The following is a 23211-nucleotide window of genomic DNA, read 5'->3' on the forward strand; positions in this document are numbered from 1 at the left end:
GTATACAAATTGTAGGTGTAGAGCTCAATGAATTTTTATAAACTGAATACAACTATGTAACCCCCACCAGATCAAGAAAGAGAATATCAGCAGTACCCCAGGAATCCCCTTTCTCTACAAATGTCATTGCTAAACTCTTCCTAAAGACCCAGTTCAAAGAGATCATAACTCTAGTATAGGTCTCCAGGTGAAGAAGAAGAATTCAGTCAAATCTGTGCCTCACCCCAGGATTAGGTTAATTTGTGCTCAGCAAGTTAAGGATGAATGAGACAAGTACTAAATAATTCCTGGCTTTAATTGCTTTTAAACCTTCTCTAAACCTTAAAAATGTTTATTTCCTTTGACCCAATGATTTTGTTTCTTGGAATCTATCAGAGACTCAGAGAGATTTCTATACAAGTTGAGAAATAGAATTCAACCTAAGCATTAGTAATAAGGGCTCAGTTAAATCAATTTGTCATTGACTGGTAAATGGAATATTATGCAATGATTAAACAAATAGGAATCTTTGCTTAAATGCTCATGATACAGTGAGAAGTGAAAAGGGCAAGATACAGGAAATGTATGTATATTAGACAATAATTATCTCAATTTTCATTAAAAATGTCTGAACTGTTGGAAGAAAATTACATGAAAACATAAACAATGGTGGTCTCTAGGTGTGAAATTGTAGGCAATTTTATTTTCATGTATTTTGTTTTATATACTTTTTTTATAAATTAAATATTTCTAAATGAGTATATTACTTTAGTAATAAAGTATTTAGAACTTTTTTATAAAACCATTTACCTTTTTAAAAAAAATTTTTATTTTTTTTATTTTTTTTATTAACATTTTCATTGGAGTATGATTGCTTTACAATGGTGTGTTAGTTTCTGCTTTATAACAAAATGAATCAGTTATACATATACATATATCCCCATATCTCTTCCTTCTTGCGTCTCCCTCCCTCCCACCCACCCTCCCTATCCCACCCTTCTAGCTGGTCACAAAGCAACGAGCTGATCTCCCTGTGCTATGTGACTGCTTCCCACTAGCTATCTATTTTACGTTTGGTAGTGTTTATATGTCCATGCCACTCTCTCACTTTGTCCCAGCTTACCCTTCCCCCTCCCTGTGTCCTCAAGTCCATTCTCTAGTAGGTCTGCATCTTTAGTCTTTATTCCTGTCTTGCCCCTAGGTTCTTCATGTCCTTTTTTTTTTTTTTTTTTTAGATTCCATATATATGTGTTAGCATACAGTATTTGTTTTTCTCTTTCTGACTTACTTCACTCTGTATGACAGACTCTAGGTCCATCCACCTCACTACAAATAACTCAATTTCGTTTCTTTTTATGGCTGAGTAATATTCCATTGTATATATATGCCACATCTTCTTTATCCATTCATCTGTGGATGGACACTTAGGTTGCTTCCATGTCCTGGCTATTGTAAATAGAGCTGCAATGAACATTGTGGTACATGACTCTTTTTGAATTATGGTTTTCTCAGGGTATATGCCCAGTAGTGGGATTGCTGGGTCATATGGTAGTTCTATTTTTAGTTTTTTAAGGAACCTCCATACTGTTCTCCATAGTGGCTGTGATACAAACCTTTTGAAAACTGAGACTATAAATGACATGGAGCCAAACCAATGGTAGGCATTCTTAATATTTTTGTCATCTTGAAACACCTTTGGAACCATTAAGAAAATATATACTTATCTGTAGTGTGGGTTTCAAAGTAGGTAGGCTTTTGTTTTCTAATTCTTCAAAAATTGATCATCTATACAGCACATGCTTGGTAATTCTCAGTCAGAATACTCTATCCCCTAACTATTTCCATTAAGTAGGAGAAAGGGTTTAAATTATTTTTCCCTTTGCCCTTGAAACCCCACACCCCATATATAACAAGTGCATGCTCAGGCGTATTTGTCCAGTTGTTCAAGTGAGGCTGGGGTGGAGGTGGGATCATGGACTTGGAATGAGTTTTGTAATTTTGCAACCTTGAGAAAGTGAGCAAATGTCTTTGTGCCTTGGTTTGCCTCTAGGAAATGAAGCCCAGAGACGTGCCGATTTTTAAGAGCTGAACTGAACTGCAAGCTTGTGGGGGTGATCAGCATTAACAGAAGAGGAGAGGGGAAGAGAGGCCTGGCACCTGGAGTGCTGCCCTGGGAGAGCATGGTTGGTTGAGAAGGGAAGAGACCCCTGGGCAGAGCAGACAGTGCTCGTGCCATGGTGGAGGGGGCATGGAAGGTGAGTGATTTTCTTTGCAATTGTAGAATGCTAGGGCTCAAAGAATCCTCAGTGATCATCCCAACCAGCAAACTCATTTTAAGATGGGCAAACTGAATATAAGCCAAGTTAGCCATCTGGCCAGGAGAGGGATCTAATTAGCAACAGAGACAGGATTTAAACCAGGTCTTTGATCTCCTGCTCCAGCATTCTTCTTCCTTTCACAGTCTTATGCCAGGTAACTATATAAATGGAGTGACTCTCCAGGGATACCTGTGGGAAAAGAGTGTCTTTTCCAAACCAGACACTTTATCAAGTGGCACAACCTTTCCTTAAGAGCTGCAGCCCATCTGCTGCCATTTTCAGAAGCCAATATCACTTGCTTATTCCTTGGGTTTCCTAGGCCAGCCCCATGGCTTATTACATAGCCAAAGGGTAGGAGAGACTGGTTGCTGAGAAATACAAGGTCTGAGGAATATTTTATGGTTTGGGTTTGGCCAGAAGCTAAACCGGAAACAGTGATTTGCGGGCAAGTAGTTGGTTTGGGAGGTGATCTGGGAAACACCATTAGGGGAGCAGGAAGTAAGACAGGGAAGGGAAGAAAGCCAGTAAATGGTGTGTGATCACACCAGCTACCACTGTGGGCAACTGGAGCACAGCTCTTTGGGAGACTGTGTAGAATATATTTCCTTAGAGTAGGCTTTCTCAACCTCAGCAGTGTTGACATTTTGGGCTGGATCATTTTTTGTTGTAGGGGGCGTGTTGTCAGATGTTTAAGCAGCATCCCTGGCCTCTACCCACTGAATGCCAGTAGCATCTTCCTGTTCCCACTACCCCCACCCCCCTCCAGGGTTGTGACAACCCAAAAGGTCTCCAGACATTGCCAAATGTCCCCTAGGGGGCAAAATTGCCCAGGGCTGAGAACCATTGCCTAAGAGTTATTCCATTCAAGGGATGAGAAAACTGGTACATATTTATCCTCTGACCCCCATCCAGCTTTGGTAGAGGGTTGTTTCTGGGGACATTATCTCTCTGAAACTCATTGACCAAACATGCTTTCTTGGTCAGAATAAAAGTCCACAGGCAGAGATTTGCCAAGTAAATAGCTCTTGGCATTTATAGTAAGTTCTGAGGGTATATGGGTGGGGCACAGGCAACACCTACTTTTTGTGGCCATCTAGGGATCTGCTTCATCATTCATTCATTTTGTCATCATTTCTTCATTCATTCTATGAACGTTAATCAAAGATCTATTATGTTCTGGGCAGCAGGCAAGACACAGGAGAGCCTATGTTCAATGGTGAGCAAAAAAATGGACACAGTTCCTGTCCTATGTCATTAGAAGTAACAGTCTAGAAGAGCAATGAGCATTAATCAGATAATACAAATGCTTTTAATAACAACTGTGATAAGTGCTAAGACAAGATACACAGCATGGAGATAAATCATAACCTGTGGCTGTTCCTCTGACACTCTACCTTTAGGAACTTGTCACTCATCTTTCCCTCTCCCTGGAACTTTCTTCTTCCAGAAAGCATTGCATGGTCCTTCACTGCATTTGGAGCTTTGTTAGTTGTCTCCTCTTTAGAAGAGAATTCCCTGACTACTTTATCTAAGATAGTGCCCCTGTTCTTTTGCCTTTTACCCTATTTATTTGTGGTCCTTGCACTTATCATACCCATAGAAGATTTATATTTATTGTTTATTGTCCCTGCTGCCATACTGCCTGTTGTGTTTCCTTTATGCTCCCAGCAAGTAGGATAATGCCTGGCACTTAGTAGGTGTTAAAAAAGATTTGTTGTATGAGTAATCTAGAGAGATTGACTTGGTTGGGGAGACCAAGGAAAACTTTCAGAAGAGAACAGCAATAAGCCAAGATCTAAAAAAGGTAGGAATTATCTGGATGAAGAGGGTAGGGAAAAGCATTCCAGAAAGTGGAAGTGGTATGTGGAATGGCTCTGTGGATGGAAGAAGCATGGTCATCTTGAGGAACTAAAGGAAAGCCAGTGTGCCTGGGGCAGAGAGAGCAGGAAACCATTAGTTAAGATTTTAATCTTTAGAGTAAAAATATGAAGAATCTATGGACGTGTGTTGATCAATGGAAAGTTGGGCATGGGAAGGTGGATGACGGGGTGGGAAAATACAACCAGATTTCTCTTTTTTAAAAAAATCTTTATTGGAGTATAATTGCTTTACAATGGTGTGTTAGTTTCTGCTGTATAACAAAGTGAATCAGCTATACATATACATATATCCCCATATCTCTTCCCTCTTGTGTCTCCCTCTCACCCTCCCTATCCCACCCCTCTAGGTGGTCACAAAGCACCGAGCTGACCTCCCTGTGCTATGAGGCTGCTTCCCACCAGCTATCCATTTTACATTTGGTAGTGTATATATGTCCATGCCACTCTCTCACTTCATCCCAGCTTACCCATCCCACTCCCCGTGTCCTCAAGTCCATTCTCTACATCTGCATCCAGATTTCTATTTTAAAAAGATCATTGTGGCTCCAGGGTCTAGAATATTGGAGAGGGACAAGACTGGACGCCATCATGGTGGTATGTTTCATCCTCACAACTTTGTACCCATCTGGTTGAATAGTTGTGTATACATGGAAAATTTCAGGTCATGTGTCAGGGGCTCATGTATGTATGTCCTTGAATTCCCAGGAATGGAAAAAGCATTCTTCTCCCCAAAGAGCTTCCAGAGAACTCTTCCTCCCTGTGCTCCTCATTGGTGTCCATGCCTTCAGGATGTCTCTAGTTTGGGTTGAGGAAGGAAGAGTTGTCATTGCCCCCATTTTAGTGGATGATTCATCTCCTGGGGTCTTAGCTCCTTAACTAGTCTGCGTGAAATCAAGCCTTGTCCTGGATCTCAGGATCTTGTGGAGGACTATCTTATTGTTAACAAATTTGATGGCTTTTCCGGGGGAGGTTAATCTATCCCTGACTATTGCAATTGGCCAGTGACTTGCTTTGTCACATGAAATGTGAGCAGAAAGGATGTGTGCCACTTCTGAGACAGGAGTTTTCAGAGTCAGAGCATGGTTGTCTGTGTTACCTTTTGCCTTTGTAGGCACGCAATAAATGTTTGTTGAGAAAAGATGAATGAAAGGAAAAAGCCCCAGTTAAACTGGGATAGCCAAGGCCTATTACCAGTTTCCACTAACAAGCTGTGGCATAGCTGTTTTGCTATTCTAGTGGCCACACATGTTTCTTAAGGTTCCTTTCATTTCTAAGACCCTGTACAGATACGGTAGAAGTTTAAAATGACAACTTTTGGATGCTTATTGGAAGTGTTGCCCTGCTGGCTAATGGGGAAAAGACTTGAGTGAGGGATGGAAGCACTGGTAGGCAAGTTATTTTGGAAAAAATCGCTCTTCAGGGTGGTCGCCTGAATAGCAGGTTTTCTCTGGAAGCTGTATTCCGTCGCTCTTTCTCAGACTTTACCCCTACTGAGATCAGAAGAAGGGCCAGCGAATATTAATTCACTGAGGAGCCTCAGGACTCTTCCCTGAGACCAGGAAAGGAGGGAAATGTTCCTTCCAATTGCTGTCAAAATTTATTCTTAATAGGTGTTCCTTGTAATCATTGTTTTGGTGACCTCAATCCCTGGAGTCACCTCCTTGGGGCAAAAGGATGCCTTAATCGGGGAGTTGACAGGCCTGGGTTGTGTCTGAGGTTGGTAGGGGGCCGTCGCTGTCTCCACTGGAGCCAGATGTTTCCCAGCCTTTAACCTATGGTGATCTTCAATAAGAGTCTCAGACAACACCCAGTGCCATCTTGCAGATGGGCCCCCATGGGTGCCCCACCTGGAAGAGTCTTGTGCAGAAGAAGAAGTAAACTTCACACTTAATTCAGGTTAAAACTGCGCTGTGGTGAAAGCAATGGGATGGAGTGAAAGGGACCTGCACATGCCCCCAGAAGACCCCAGTGCTCTCTGCCTTTCGCATCTCTTGTGCTTTCTGCAGCTCGTGTCAGATTCCTTGGACCCTCAGCTCTGTGCACATGTACCTGGGCTGCCCCTCCACTGCCAGGGGTGTGTTACCTAAAACCAGGCGCTGACCTGAGGTCAGGAGCTCTTGAGTGTTTAATCTCTCTGCTGTTCATGCCTAGCTGGGTGGCCCCTGAAATATTATTTAAGTTCTCTGGGTTCTGATTTCCCCAATTGTGTGGTACCGAGTGACCTCTCCGTGGTATTTCATTGCCTATGAAAAATGGTGTCATTTGAATGTTTAGTCTTTACCTAGAAGAATATATAGAAGTGTTTCTTGCTGGGGGATGATTCTGTGAATCTAGGGTCACAGTTTATCTTCTCAACTAGGGCAAGAATTATAACCATTGAAGATTATACCTTAAGAAAAAGGAAAGTTTCTCCCTTTCTAAAAATGAAAGTTGTGAAACTTACATTTATAATTTTGCCCTGATTACTCAGAGCCAATATAAATTTAATTGCCAATTGTGTTAACCTGATTGTTAGCGTATTTTCATTTTCCTTTTGCCCTTTAGTCCTACTTTTCTATTTTATTAACCTTATTGATTTGACAGGGTGTAAGTAAATGCAAAAACTAAATGAAATTACGCGTAACTTGAAGGGACCTTATGGATTGTTAAATCCAACTATGCAGTTTACAGACTAAGCAGTAAAGATCTGGACAGAAGGGACTGGAGCAGGTAGCCTCAGCTTGTGAGTTCCAGAGCCCTGACTTCTGATTTGAGGCAAATACTTGTTCCTCTATTCCATGATGACTGCCCTTCTTAGAGAGTGGAGTTTACCTATGACAATGGGGACAAAGCAACAGTCTTTGCTTGAGTTACAGGAGCAGGATTTTTTTTTTCCTTCAGCTAAGACAGCAAAAGAGATGATTTATTGTATACGTGTTACATTCAGCCACAACTGAGAACAGAACTAGTCCAGAAAGTCAGAGGTCCAGGGCAAAGGACCAAAAGGGACTGTTTTGATACCAGCAAGATGGTCAAGGTGATCCAAATGGCCATAGATGTTCTAGATCCATTGAGACAAGTTCTAGACAGTAGGCGTGCAATCCAGCAACTTTTACCAGCGTCCTTGGCCTCTGGCTTCCCTTGTTTCTGCTCCTGTGGCTTCCATGGGTGTACAAGTTTACTTGGACCTTTGTCTCACTTTTCTTCTTTTGTGCTTCAGGCTGTGCATTCACTTCTTCCTCCACTTTGCTCTCATGGCACGGAGGTTTCTCAGAAGATGACGCTAAGGCCCAGGAGCAGGATTTTTAGAATTAAACAGATTCTGGTACATGTTACAGAAAAATCAGTTAATTTGTGCTGATTAGGTCACACTTGGTTATACTTGTGACTCTAGGTTATAGGTTCCTCTGGAGTCTTCTGAACCTGGTGGGCCATTTCTAACTGGATGAAAATTACCAACTGTTTGTCTTCATCCTGATGAAAATTAGCAGTTCATCTTAGTTTCATAGCCACAGTGTACAGCTATGACGGTAAGTATATTTTCATTCATCTAGTTGAAATATTTAGGGAGTACCTATTATAGGTCTAGTATAGGGGCTCAATCAATTTTTACATATAATATATATGTGCTAAATATTTTTACAGGTAAGTGTAATATATTGTGTTTATGCAGGTAAATGTAATATATTCTGGTGAATGTAGAATATATAACAGAGCTATTATCTGTGTATGCATATTTTTTGGAGGAATTCTGTTGCCTGGCTTCCTCATATTCCTTATTTCCTCAATTCCCATATTCTCTTCCTTGACTCACTGTTTTCCTCTAATACTAAAGTAGAATAAAGGAAACCATGTGTGATGGAGAAAGTTGTACACAGCACAGTTCTCAAGGGCTTATTTATACCTGGTCAGCTATAACGAGCAATCTTGCAGTTCAAATCAAGTCACTACCCACCTAATGACATCTTGCCATCCTAAACTGAAGGCATCCTAAAGCTTTAGGTGAAACAAACCATCTTCTGAGTGCTGAATTTGCAAACAAATATATATGAAAAATAACAATAAGATCACAAAGATGAATCAAACAAATTGGTAATTTTTACCTCTAGTGTGGGGCAAAATGATGAGACTGACTCGTCAAGAAAGATGCTTAACTCTCTTTATTGCTGTTGTCTCCTAGGACATACTGTGATGTTGTGGCATGGGAATGCTATGTTATATTGAAATTCTTTCAGTTCTCACTGATACAGAAAGGGTTCTAAGTGTATCTCAGTAGATTATAATATAGCAAGCATCCAGAGTAATTAACTTCTCTATCATTTGGAAAATTAATTGGAAAAGATACTACTAATTTTGTAGATAATCCCTCTCAATGGTAATATTATAAATATTTAAGTATGGTTAACATAATCGTAATACCACATATTTATGTATCATCCTATCTCCAAGGAGCTCTAAGTGATTTACAAATTATTATTATTTTAAAAAAATTTTTTAAATTAATTAATTAATTTATGGCTGTGTTGGGTCTTCGTTTCTGTGCGAGGGCTTTCTCTAGTTGCGGCAAGTGGGGGCCACTCTTCGTCGCGGTGCGCGGGCCTATCACTATCGCGGCCACTCTTGTAGCGGAGCACAGGCTCCAGACGCGCAGGCTCAGTAATTGTGGCTCACGGGCCTAGCTGCTCTGCGACATGTGGGATCTTCCCAGACCAGGGCACGAACCCGTGTCCCCTGCATTGGCAGGCAGATTCTCAACCACTGCTCCACCAGGGAAGCCCTACAAATTATTTTTAAATCCACTTGTAGCTCCCAGATTCTCTGGGAAGCAAGCAGGGACAGGTTCTATGAACACTGTTTAAAGACAAGGAATTTGAGATTCATTGAGTGGCAAATCCAGACTCATCCAGGATGTCAGTGTCTGAGTTAGACCCTCTTGGCACCCATGTCCTTCCTCTTTTGTTGTTTTCAGTGGGGGCCTAGAGCCTTCATTTTTATTTGATCAACTTTCTTCCTTCTAGCTTGCTTCCTAAACACTGTCAGGCCACACTCTATTGCATGAAGTTCAAGGCAAAAATGGAATCTGTGCTCTTTAGTGAGGGATTGAGACTATTTTGTGCTCACAGGGAATTGCCAACAATCACAAACACATTGTTCTGGGTCAGTCTCTTTTTAAATATTTGGTGGATAGCAAGAATAAGGATTCACTGGATTCTAGAATTTTACCAGTGGAAGGGAGGTGATGGGGTAGAGTGGACAGAAGAACACTTACCTGGGATTCAGGGATCTGGGTTCTAGTTTCAGGAGAGATCTGTGAGTTGATCTGGAGCCATGAGAACCTTCCCCAGGAGATGGGGATTCAGGAAATGAACTTGATTTGTAAGGAAAGGCATAACTGGGCCCTTTAGCACTGGATCCTTTCTGTAAACTGATGGTTTTCCCCTCCTCTCTAGCCACTATTACAGGCTTTTGGAATTTTTAAAATACAAAAACAGACCTAGTAATAATTGCTACCATTCTTGAGGCCTTTACTCATGTGCAGTCATTATTCCCTTTTAACCTATGACCTAGGTTTTAGTTGTGTGACCTTGGGCAAGTGATGTAATCATTCTGGGTCTAAGTTCCATTAAATATAAAAAGGAGCAGTTTGACTAGATCTAGTGGTTTTTAACTGGATCCTGTGAGTCTCTAAGCATCAGGGAGACTCCTTAGGAGCTTCTGAGAGCGTCAAAGAAGAAGCTACATCAGCAGATTTCCTCAGGCCATCAATCCTTTACCTCATTTTCAATCATAGGAGCTTTGCTTTTAATTTGTGTTAAATAGGGCATTATTTGAAAAAAGACTTCTCACACAAAAAAAGTTTAGTTTTACTTCGTCAAAATGGATTAAAAGAGATTGGATTTGCCATTCTACCTGAAACAGAGGTATAACATATGAAACAATAGTTTTCAAGACAGTGGACTTCAGCCCATGCATGTGTGGAAATTACCCGAGTCCAGAGAAAGAACCATCCTAAAGGATTAGGAGGAAAAATCTCTGGTGCTGACACAGGACCAGAAATAATGCCTGTTCGCACCAGCCAGATTGGAGAGCCTTACAATTCATGGAGCATTGGGTAAAGTACTCAGAGAAGTCTTGTCTCAGTAGTGGGAAATAACTGGCCCTAGGGTAAGCACTGCTCTGGTGCTGTCTAACAAGTCTTGCAAGCAAGAATAAAAGGCCAAATTGTTTCTGTATAATTTAATTGTATCCCTGAATAAGTGCAAAAATATTTATAGGAATACAAAAATATCTAACACCAAACAAAGTAAAATTCACAATGACTGGAATCCAATAAAAAATTGCCAAGCATGCAAAAAAGCGGGAAAATGCAACCCATAATGAGGAGAAAAAAAAATCAAAACTGACCTAGAACTGGCACAAATGTCAGAACTAGCAGACAAGGACATTAAAACAATTATTATAACTACATTCCACATGTTCAAAAAGTAAACTAGAGACACAGAAGATATTTTTTAAAAGCCCAAATCAAACTTCTAGATATGAAAGCTACTATAATGTCTGAGGTGAAAAATACATTGGATGGAATTAATAGCAGGCCAGACATTGCAGAAGAAAAGACTGGTGAATTTGAAGACATAACAATAGAAACTATCAAAAATGAAACAGAAACACACAGAGAGAAAAGAATTAAAAAAATAAAGAGCATCAGTGAGCTGTGGGGCAACTTCAAGACGATGTGTGTGTGTGTGTGCGTAAGTATATTTGGAGTCTCTGAAGGAGAGGAAGGGGAAGAACAAAAAATATTTGAAGAAACAGTTTGATGAAACCTATAAACCCTAACATATTACTTTTCTCTTGTTGTAATAACTAATTACCACAAACTTAGTGGCTTAAAAATGACATAAATTATCTTATACAGGCACCTTATAGATGTTACAGGTTCAGTTCCAGACCACTGCAATAAAGCAAATATCACAATAAAGTGAGTCACACAAATTTTTCAGTTTCTCAGTGTGTATAAAAGTTATATTTATATTATACTGTCTAAAAAAACAATGTACACACCTTAATTTAAAAATAATGCTGTTAGACAAATGGTGCTGATAGACTTGATCCATCACAAATCTTCAATTTGTAAAAAATGCAGTATCTATGAAGCACAGTAAAATGAGGTATGCCTATAGTTCTAGAGGTCAGAAGTCTGAAATGGATCTTAGGGACTAAAATAGAGGTATCAGCAGAGCCACATTCCTTCTGGAGGCTCTAGAGGAGAACCTGTTACTTGTTTATTCCAGCTTCTAGAGGGTTTGCAATCCTTGGCTTGTGTTTGCATCACTGCAGCTTCTTCCATTGTCACATCTTCTCTGACTCTGGCTCTCCTGTATTCTTCTTATAAGGGCCCTTGTGATTATATCATGTCCACTTGTATCATTCAGGACAATATTCCCATATAAAATCCTTAATTTAATTACCTATGCACGTCCATTTTGCAGTTTACGATTACATAATCACAGGTATTATGGTGTGAATTGTGTCCCTGAAAAAGGTATGTTGAAGTCCTAACCCATGGTAACTCTGAATGTGACCTTATTTGGAAATAGGGTCTTTGAGGGTGTTGATAAGATACAAATTAAAATGAGGTCATACTGGAGTAGGGTGGGCTCTTAATCCAATATGACTTGTAGGTAAGAGAGAAGACAGATGTAAAGAAAGGGGGACACAATGTTAAAACAGACACAGAGGACAGATGACCATGTGAAGACAGGTAGAGATTGGAGTTAAACTGCCACAAGCCAAAGAACACCTGGGGCTACCAGAAGCTGGAAAAGGCAAAGGAGTGTCCTCCCATAGGTTTTGGAGGGAGCATGGCCCTGCCAGCATCTTGATTTTGGGCTTCTAGCCTCCAGAACTATGAAAGAATAAATTTCTGTTGTTTGAGCCACCTAGTCTGTGGCAGCCGTAACAAACTAATACAATAGGTTTCAGGGATTAGAGTGTGGATATTCTTGGGGGGCTATTATTCTACCAGCCATCCAAGAAGCTCAGGAGATCCCAAGCACAAGAAACATGAAGAAAATTACACCAAGGCATATCAGGATTGCATTGTCAAAAATCACTGATAAAGAGAAAAATCTTAAAAGCAGCCAGAGGAAAAAAGACACCTTAAGTACAGAGGAACAAAGATAAAAAAGCAGATTTCTAATCAGAAACAATGTAAGTGAGAAGACAGTGGAACAACATCTTTAAAGTACTGAAAGATAAAATCTGTCAACCTTGACTATACCCAGCAAAAATATCCTTTGACAATGAAGGCAAATAGGCATTTTCAGACCTACAAAAGCTGAAAGCATGCATCACCAGCAGACCATAACTACAAGAAATGTTTAAAGTCCTTCAAGCAGAAAGAGAAAGATCCCAGATGGAAATCCGAATCTACACTAAGGACTGAAGAACAGTAGAAATGGTAACTACATGGGTAAATAGTAAGATTTTGCTCCTTATTAGTAATCTTTTAAAAATATAATTGACTGTCAAAAATAATAGCTATGTAGTTATTACCTTATAAAATATGTAAAAGGAAAATGTGTGATGACAATACCACAAAGACCAGGAAGGGAGAAGTAGAAGCATGCCATTTTCAAGGTTCTTATACTATACATAATGAGGTATAATATAACATGAAGGTAGACTGTGATAAGTTAAAGATATACACAATATCCTAAAGCAACCACTAAAATAACAAAACAAAGAATTATAGCTGAAAGACCAATAAAGAAGATAAAATGGAATCATTAAAAATAATTAATCCAAGTCAGACAAAGAAGAATGAATAAATAAATTGTGGTTTAACTTCACAGTGGAATACTACTCAGCAGTGAACAGGAGTAAACTGGTGACACATATGGATAAATCTTAAAATAATTATGCTGAAGGAAGGACCAGAGAAAAATGTATACATAGTTATGATTCTGTTTATATAAAATTCTAGAAAATGTAAATTAATCAACAGTGACAGAAACCAGATCATCGGTTACTTGGGGATGGGAGAGTGAGGCAGGTAGGAGTGGGAGGGAGAGACTGCCAAAGGGTATTAGGAGATTTTGGGGATCGTTGGGTATGTTTACTCTCTTGATTGTGGTGATGGTTTCACAGGTGGATGCATATGTCAAAACTTATCAAACTATGTACTTTAAATATGTGCACTTTATTGTATGTCAATTAAACCTTTGTAAAGCTGTTTTAAAAAAACTAATCATCAGACTACTTGATATCTAATTTCTCTTTTTGTTCTAAACAATGAACAAAATTTCTAATGAGGGAATTACTGATGGTAGTGTAAATTATTATACTCCTTCTAGAATGCAGTTGGAAATATGTACCAAGGTCTGTAAAAATGTTCATATGCTTTGCCTCAAAATCCCATGTTTGGTAAACTGGCCTAAAGAAATAATGGAAAAGACAGAACAAGTATTATGGAAATCCTTGCAACCTCTCCTTCCCACTCCAAATCTTCAGAAATGGCAAAAATCTTGTTTTAAAAACTATGCTTGAAAACAAGAGTCTTCAACTGGCCAAAATGTACTTGTTGAATTTCAGAAAGATGGAAGATATTTGGGATCAGATTGAAGAAGGAAATTACAGCCCAAAACCTGTGCAGGAGAGAACTCCCGTAAAGGTGCGTGTGGCTCCAAGGATGCTTCTAGCTGAAAATTTGGTGACTTTCAGAGGTCTGGGAAGCAGTCTCCCGGGGCAACTGATAGGGTGATCAGTTGGGGTTCTGCAGCAGAAGCCATCAGGTCTGTTGACCATCTGCAGTCTCCCTCTCCCCTGCCTCTACCACTCCCAGGCAATGAGCAACCCATATGTCTGTCCCCTTAGGCAGGAACAGTGAGTGAGAGGCTGAGTGGGGGCTTTGGTGGCTGTGACATGCAGGTGAATCAGTGAGCTCCCACATCAGGAGATAACTGAACATCTGTCCTGAGGGACAGCACATACTGTTCCTCATCCAGGTCACAGGAGACAGGCTAGAGGTCACACTGCACAGAACGGCATGTCTGGCTCTCTCCCACAAGCAGGCTAAAGACACACAAAGGCTGAAATGAAAAGAATGGAAAAAAAATAACCAAGGTAGATATTATTAAAATAGATATTATTAAAATATTATTCAAGGTAGATATTATTAAAATAGCCAAAGAGAAAAAAAAATAGCCAAGGAGGACTATTTCAGAATAATAAAAGTTATAAAAGTTGTCAAACAAACCTTTATAACCCTGACAACATTGCTTCTAAATATATAAAACAAAAGCAAATAGAAATGATAGGATAAATAGACAGATCCACAATCACAGTAGACTTTAACATACGTTTTTTAGAAATTCAGAAATCAAATACACTAAAAATAAGTGAGGTTATAAAAGATTTGAATAACACAGTGAATAAATTTTACATATATATCTCCAATGAACAGCATTCCCTTTATTCACAAGAACATTAAACTTTCAGAAAAAAGTGACATGGATTAGAAAATGTTAACAAATTAAAAAATAGAAATCACATAGGCCACATTCACTGATCATGATGCATTAAAATTAGAAATTGAGAAGGAAAAACAGCTACCCCCCCAAACCAAAAACCAAACTATATTTCTTAAATATAAAAGCCCATGTCTTTGTAACATCTGAGTTAAAGAGGAAATAAAAACTATTTAGAAATGCAATATAACAAAATACAATGTGTTAAAGCCATTGATATGGCCAAGACAGCACTTGGATAAACATTTGTCATAATTGTACTTATTAGGAAAAACAAGGAAGACCAAAAAATGAATGAACTTATCTTTGAAATCAAGAAGCTGGATACATACGAGAAAAATAAACTCAAAGAATGTGAAGTGAAGGAATTGATAAAGATTAAGGGAGAAATTATTTACAGAGAAATTAACAAATAAGAAGTTAGTAGAGTTGCCCTGTAAAAAACAAAAGCTGATTCTTTGCAAAGGCCTGTGCATTCTGGTCTCATATCCTCATCCCATTGTTCCTCCTTCCACCTCCATCAAACCCAGTGGGCATCCTACTACATCGCTACTCAGAGGCCCTGAATATCGACTATAAAGTACTACTTTACTGTGGCAGGTGGCATTTATCTGTTTGTTCTATTGAAGTCTACAGATGATATGTTAGAAAATTTGAATACAGCCTGTAGAATTGTACACTTGGAAGTGTGTGCAAACCCCAGCACTCTTGAATGTACTGTCAAAAATCTGGTGCTTATAAACCCATGGGTTTCTTTCTTAGGGATGAAATCCTTCTTTTGTGAGCGAGCCCTGCAGGAGGAGAGGAATGTGCATTCACTTCGGAATCTATGAAGCCCTGCCCATGGGGCCGTAAGGGTTTAGGTGAGGTGGGCACTCCTGCTTTTCTTTTGATTCGTGTACTTGGCTTCTCACCTCCACTTCATGCTCTACAAAATGGGTGGCCCTGGGAAAATTTGCAAAGGTCAGTTTTTGCATATGTTGTCACATTCCTAACCCTTTTCAGCACCATCGAAGTACCTAGTGCGTTCCACTTTGGATACCACTGAGCTAGAATGGGACCCTAAATTCTAACCACTTCTTCCTCCATCCAATTTATTAGTCCCCTGTCTCATGCATGACCTTATATCTCTACTATATCCAAAAAGCAGATAACTAATTAGATAAATGATTTGAATTTAGAATTCCGGGATCTAAAAGCAGTCTGAGAAATCGTCACATTCACTGTCCTCAACACTTTAAATCCGTGCTCCCCACAGAGAGCTTTCTGACTTTCATCTTTTGAATATTTCTACCAGCCAAGTGGTTTTTGTTTGCCTTTCATTGTGTAGTATTTGCGATTAAAACAATGAGAACGTTGACTTGCCCCTACCCCCATTCTGATGTGCTTCTCCTATGGAGATGTAGTCTACTAGGGAGAATCACTGATACCTAGTGCACGATTTGGGTTTGCATTTGGCTGCATGTAACAGAAGCGTAAATGCAATGGCCTAACCCAATAAGGTTCTGCTGAATTCCCAAGTAATAAGAAGTCCAGAGGCAGAGAGCCAGGCTGGGGCTGCTGCTCAGGGAAGTCACCAGAGTCAAGTTCCTCACCTGGGTACATGGCTTCCCTGATAAGTAGGAGCTCTGCTAGTACGGGAGACGGGAAGAATAGGAATCTGCATCGGAATCAGCATAGTCCAATCCCCCCATTTCATAGATGAAGAAACTGAGATCCATACAATTTCAGTGACTTGTCCAAGGTCATGAAGCTATTCAGTAACAAAGATTAGATTAGAACTCAAAACCCAAGACTTCTTACTTGATGTTCTCAAAATTCCCCCAAATTGGACATGCTGGCACATGCTTCTGTATTTTGCAGATACCATTCCCCTTTCTTGGGACCACAGGTCAACATGCCTGCCCACTTCAACCATCCTGAAGCATCCCCACCCTCACTCGACCCTACTTATCTGATCTGATGCTTTCCTTGACTTGAAAGTAGCAATTTCAAGAACTTGGGGAAAGTGGTGTTGGGTTTGTGTTTGACCTGAGGGTTAAGTCTTCAAATCATAAAATTTTTTTTATTGAAGTATATTTGGTTTACAATGTTGTTAGTTGCTGGTGTACAGCAAAGTGATTCAGTTATATATATATATTATATATATATTCTTTTAAAGATTCTTTTCCATTATAGGTTATTGTAAGATACTGAATATAGTTCCCTGTGCTATACAGTAGGTCCTTGTTGTTCATCTATTTTATATGTAGGAGTGTGTATTTGTTAATCCCAAGCTCCTAATTTAGCCCCTTCCCCCCAATCATATAATTTTTAAGCCTCTTCATAATCTGCATTAACCTGGTGACAACTCCTCCTCACCCACCTCACTCTCTCCTTCTGTCCATCTACCATTTCCTTCACACTGCTCACCGAGATCTGCTCTGCACTTGAGCTCCATGGGGCAGGGCTGCCTTTGGAGCCCAGTTCCCACTACACTCTCTGTTCTTATACCTCAGCCTCCAGCAGGTGAATTAGAGGAGTTTTGGGGGGTCGTTATTCTTGTGGGACTCACAAGCCTCTCATGGGAATTGAGCATTGCCAGGATAAAGCCCCTCATTTTTCTCATCTTTGGATTTCTCACAGCACTTTGCACAGGTACTCACATGCAGTAATTCCTCAAAAAAAATATTTGCTTGGTGAATGGCTCCTCAGAAAACTTCTAAGAGTGAGATCTGGGGGCTTGTAGAGATGTGCCTTGCCTAGTGCCTGGTACCTGGTAAGCCTCCTGGTGTGATGTCTGCAACTTACTTTCAACTACTTCAGCATTGATATTATGGTATTTTCTGAGTGTTGGTTTAAGCTACAGTCTAGAGATGATCAGTTGCTCTAATCAGGAATATATACTCCGGGGTAGTCAGCTTGTATTTAATCAGAAAAGCCACACTTCAAAGGTCCCTTCAATAAGCCATCTCCTATTAGAAGCATTACTAATTCGCATAATGATTATTATGTTAGTAACGATAGTGGTATTCAAGAGAAGTGGGTGGCCTAAGTATTTTTGATGTATTTCCCTCTCTTGTATAAAGAGGCTATGAGAAATTAGTACGGTCTCAGGGATGGTTTTGTTGGTGTGCTGGTAAATATTTAACAACAGGCTCTTTGGGGAAATGTGTAGTGTTTGCTGATTATTGTGGTATGAATACTCCTACCATGGTCCAACTATCAACATGAAGCCATTAAACAAGGAGTTGGGAAGAGATGTGTTCATCATACATTTGTCTGTCCAGGTTTCAAACAACTGGCCACTTACAAAGACTTTTAACCCAGATATGGCAGCTCTTCAGCTATTCGCATTAACCCAGACATTAAGAGGACCAGTCCCTGAAATCTTTCAACTTCAGGTGCTGCCCCTCTTGTGATAAACTTGACTCAAAACTATGTACTACAAAACTCTGAAAAAGCAAGTCAAAGGGACATTAATGGGTACATTACCTCTGGGGACAGCTAATCCTTTTGCAGACCTTCTGAGAGGCTGGGCAGGACACACCTAAGAATTGTCTCACCAAGGGACATGAAAACTGAGGTATTCATTCATGAGTTGGTGAATGAATACCTCACTGGTTGCAAGGGCCAGGCATGCTCCTGAGTCTAGAGAAAAACCATAGGCAGAGAGAGATGCAGGTCCTTGAGGGAGGAAGGCTTCGGCATATTTGAGAACCATCTGCTGGAGCCACAGATGCCCTCCAAGTAAGCTCAGGGAGTATGGCTGGGGCTGGACTTACAGCAGGGCAGAATGGCCAGCTCGCAGCGGAAGAGCCTCCCCAACATCCTGGCAGAGCACAAGTACTCCACTCCTGCCAGGGCTGTATGGGAGGGAATGAACAGGAGGTCAGCACCCCTACTCTACCCTGTTCTCTGGTGACTGGTCTTGTACTGGAGTGGGGGTGGGAGCTGCAGCCCAGGGTGCGGGGGAACTGAAGGGAAATAGTCTTAACCATTGACTAGTCCCCTGGAATATTGACTAGTGATTTGGGAGACTGTCTGCCTATTGGGTCCTCACCACTGCCCACTTTCACTCCACGAGAAAGAGGGACCCAATTGTGTTCCCAGAAATCTCCCCAAACTCTCACACATTCTTCTTTGAAACAAGGAAGCCGTGTCTCCTCTAAATCCCAAGCATTGCCACTGTAACCCCTTACACCACATCAGCAACAGGAAAGAACGTCAAACTTTACAAGGAGCAGCTCTGTATTTCACGTATCCAGGCTCTTGTCTCTTCAAGGAATATTTGTTTGTTCTGTATCTTAGCTGGCAGTGCCCCCAGGCTGTTGAAGGGCAAGATGCCATCTTTAAAAACTCTGCAGAGTAAAGCAAGACCTCAGCAAACCCAGGAGGCGTTAGCAGTTGCCTGAGGTCAGATTATTTAAATGAACATCAGCTTCTCCATCATGAAGAAGAACCTCCAACTGAAAATTAAATCAACCTAATAATAACCATTTGTTTCTCCCACTGTACACACTAGTTGGTAAAACTGCCTTCTGCTTCCAACCAGTACATTTTACTCATTTCTGGTTGCGTTCTTGTCATCCCAGTTCAATATGGAAATTTTTGTCCTGGAGCTAATTAGTTTCAGCTGATATTTACTCAGCATCACACTTTTTGGAGATAAGTACAAGTAGAGTAGCCAGTTGGTGTGATGGAATCTTTTTTTTTTTCTGTGTAAGTTTATGCCATCCTTACTGTCTTCTTTTTCTACATTTCTTTAAAGATGAGAAAAGAAACCTTAAATCTTATGAAATCTGTCAGTGTAAGAGGACAAGAGCTTCACAGGAAAGACAAGAGGGAAAAAAATCATTTGTCAACCCCCAGGGCAGGTTCTGAAGGAAATGTACAGCTTTATTTCTATTGCAGGAATATGTGAGATAGATGAAAAAAATCCAGCCTTGGCATAATGGGCCCTGTTTGCAGCCGACAGCATGAGGTTTCTGCACCAGGGACCTGAAGAGTTGTTAATAAAAAGTTTTCCTGATAATGGCTTTGGTGCACTTTGTGCAAGCGTGTGCTATTCCTAGTGTTTGGTTAGAAAGAGACTATAATATGGAATGCATTATACAGAAGAGCCAAAAATAACATCTGTCTTGCAAATAAGGGGAACGATCTCATTTCATATCTCTTACTTGACAGCATCTTTTTTTTTCCTTTACTGGAAGATTATAGTTTTGTATAGTTTACAGAAATAGCATTTAAACATTGCATGTGATTTTAGACTGAAATGGGATCTACTTAATAAGACACACAAGCAATTAGAGAACTTGGTTGTAATTACTTCTGAAACCCCAGAAGGTTCACATCGGCTGGGCTGAGTTGCTGCCTTCCTAGGCTTTCTCGTTTCGGAAGCTGAGTAGAGGAAATCACCACTGCCCACATCATGTATACAGATCACCTTTACCTAGCAGTACAGATGTTTTTGAACTTCGTGCTGCTACTGCTTGGGCAGATTTCTCATTTCTAGAATGAAAATTATGTTCGCCGGGGATTGGAGTTTGGTGGACACAGAAGTTAAGCACACTTGGCCGTTCATCTTAGAGATCATCTTAGGGAAGAATGAATGATTAGGAAAGAAACCCCAGTTTTCTGTTTTTAATTTTATGTAGCAGAGGAGTTACCTGTCTCAGCTGTAATCTAAGCCCACCTACTTAACATTCTTAACCTTCCAAATGTAGGAACTCTTCTACAAGTCCAAAATGTGCCGATATGAAGGTACAATTCTGGCAGATGTCTCATGACAGCCATGTTACTGTCATTAGGATTTGCCTTGCTCTTGGATCTCCTTCTGTGCTTTAGCTGTTTTAATCAGTTGAACTCCATATTTCAGAAGAAGCTGGTATTCCCTGCTGTCATGACTGTGCTTGATGAACTACCAGTCTTCACTTCTTATCATCATTATTGTTTGGTTAGTGATCACAGTCTTTGATTTCAGTGCTCGTATCTATTGGCTGAATCATCTCTTGGATGCCCAGGAAGAGTCTAGTTGGATAGATAAATGATCTGTCATTTAAGTAATTCTGATGGTTTATAATGGGCAATATTATGGTGGTAGAGATGGTAGTGGTGTTAGTGATAATTGGTGATGGAGATGGTGGTGTTATTGGAGGTGGTGGTGGCGGAGATAATAGTAGAGGTGATGGTGGCAGTGATGGAGACGATGGAGTTAGTGAAGTGGTGGTGGAGGTGATGGAGAAGGTGGTGATGGGGTGGCGAGACTATTTTGCCAGGCTCAGTCTTTGGAGGGAGTTATATATAAGAGGCACTGAAGGCTTACTATTAATGATGGTGGTCAAATCGTTACTATTTAAGGTGTGGTCCACAGACTTGTGGCAGTGACCACCAGCCAGCTCTTTGTTAGAAATGTAAAAGCTTAGGTTCCATCTCAGACCAACTGAATCAGAATCTGCATTTTAGCAGTACTGCCAGGTGATTTATATGTACATTAAAGTTCCAGAAGCACTGGTCTAAAGGAGAAATAGCTACAAATACCCTTTACTCTCGTGGCCCCGTGTTCCTGCCCTGCCTCCTCCCCCTGAGGGAATCTCAGCCTTTACCTGCATATAAGATAAGAGAGGTCAATGTTTAGCTGACCAGTAGAAGGTTATTTGGCCTATACTTCAGGGTCTAGAGTCAGGTTTAAGTATGGATCCAAAAGAAAGCTGTTCATGCCCTGAAATTTGAGATACCCCGACTAAATATATCTTGTCTAAATTTGCCATGGTGCCTGGAGTGCTCACTGGCTTGACTTTTCAAGAAACACAGCCTTTTAGCAGGAATAAGACATTTGGGTACCACACTGAGGCCTTGATACATTATCTGATTACTGTATTAGAACCTGAGGATCTTGGGACCATGACCTGCTCCATATAGGTTCCTTAGGGAATTCTGTAGAGAGCTTGCCTACCTTACCTGATATATAGTGGAAACCCATGGCACAAGGCACACACACACACACACACATACACATACACACACACACACATACACAATCCAGATTAATTACATTAGCAGAGATTCCTGTGTAGCATTAGTGGGGTGTGCGTGTGTGTGTGTGTGTGTGTGTGTGTGAATTGTGTGAGGAGAGACAGGGTTGATTTCTACACATATGTTATGGTTATGTATTGCTATATAGCAGACTACCCCCAAGATTTAGTGGCTTAAAACAACAATCATTTATTTTTGCTCGTAAATCTATCATTTTAGGCTGTGTTTGGTGAGGACAGCTTGTTTCTGCTCCACATAGCACCAGCTAGGTTGGTCCAGTTGAGACTGAAAGATATGCTTCCAAAATTACTCGCTGCCTGTGAGCAAGTTGGTGCTCAGCTAGGGCTGTCAACTGGTGTCTTGGTACCTCTCCATAGGGGCCCATTTGCTTGGGCTTCCTTACAGTATGGTGTTTGGGTTCCAAGAGTAGATGTTCCCAAAGACTTAGGCAGAAGCTGTAGAACTTCTTATAATCTAGCTTCTGAAGTCTCAGATGCTATTTTTTTTATGATTGCCTTTCTTTTTTGTGGGTGTCCTTTTCATACATATATCCCAGTGCTGGTGTTTTTTTTTTTGGGGGGGGGTAGCACTGGTGTGGCATTAGCTAAATGAATAAATATATTTTTCCAACACTGATGCTATCTGAGAAATTTCTAACCTGGTCTTCCCCAGCTTGCTCAGGTACTGTAAAATGAGAAAAAAAAGCACTGTACAAATGATAAATTAATAGGCTATGTTATAGAGCACTCTAAAAGTAGGACTGGGCTGTGAAGGGCAGGTTAATCTGAGGCCAAGAGGGAAAGAGTCAAGGTGGTCTTTGGTTGAGGTTGAGCTTACGAAGATTAGGACTCTGATTGATTAAACTACACTTGGTCTCACAAGGCAACTGTATATTGAAATAGTGAGTAGAAGTAAGAGTTTAAGTAGAAGTTACCCGTGGAGGGGATCTTCCCTGAATGACGCTTTCACCAGGGCCTTCCCCAGCTTAAGAACCTATCATGGCTTCCTACTCCCATGTTTGGCTTTCAAAGTACCCCATAAATGGACCTCACAGTAACTATCCCGACCATCCTCCCACAAGCCCCCAACATTCTTGGCCTAAGCCAGCACCATCTCTTCAAGGCCCTGACTTATCAAACTGTATCAAGCTTCCTTGCCTTTGCTTAGTCTGTTCCCCCAGCCAGAAAAGCTCTCTGACTTTTTATCTAAGAAAATCATATTCCTTCAAGAAGTCCTCCTTCTCCCACAGAATCTTTTCTGACCACTCTGACCACTATGGAGTAGTTTTTTCTTGGAACTCTGATAGTCTTATCAGTGTAAAAAATAGTCTCAACTTGCCTCAACTTTCCATTTCCCCCACTCGGGGCGGGGCTCCCTTTTCCCGTACCCCTTCTTCTCAGTACTGAGTTTTCATCTCTGTCAGTCCCAATCCAAACACCATTACAAGAAACACCATGCAAATGCAGGTGTTTAATGATACAACAGGCTTATAGTATTGTCTTTCTCAGG

The 23211-nt window shown here is 40.5% G+C and overlaps 1 long non-coding RNA gene across 1 annotated transcript in view; it reads left to right on the forward strand.

Moving 5' to 3' along the window:
- The first annotated feature begins 2173 nt into the window (after nucleotides 1-2173).
- LOC133089637 (uncharacterized) overlaps nucleotides 2174-23211 on the forward strand; it is a 55213-nt gene continuing 34175 nt past the window's right edge. The window contains exon 1 of the long non-coding RNA XR_009700726.1: nucleotides 2174-2234. This is a non-coding gene — a long non-coding RNA (uncharacterized LOC133089637). The remainder of the gene's footprint in view (nucleotides 2235-23211) is intronic.

This window comes from Eubalaena glacialis, chromosome 4, assembly GCF_028564815.1.
Source record: "Eubalaena glacialis isolate mEubGla1 chromosome 4, mEubGla1.1.hap2.+ XY, whole genome shotgun sequence".
NCBI classification, from domain to species: Eukaryota; Metazoa; Chordata; class Mammalia; order Artiodactyla; family Balaenidae; genus Eubalaena; species Eubalaena glacialis.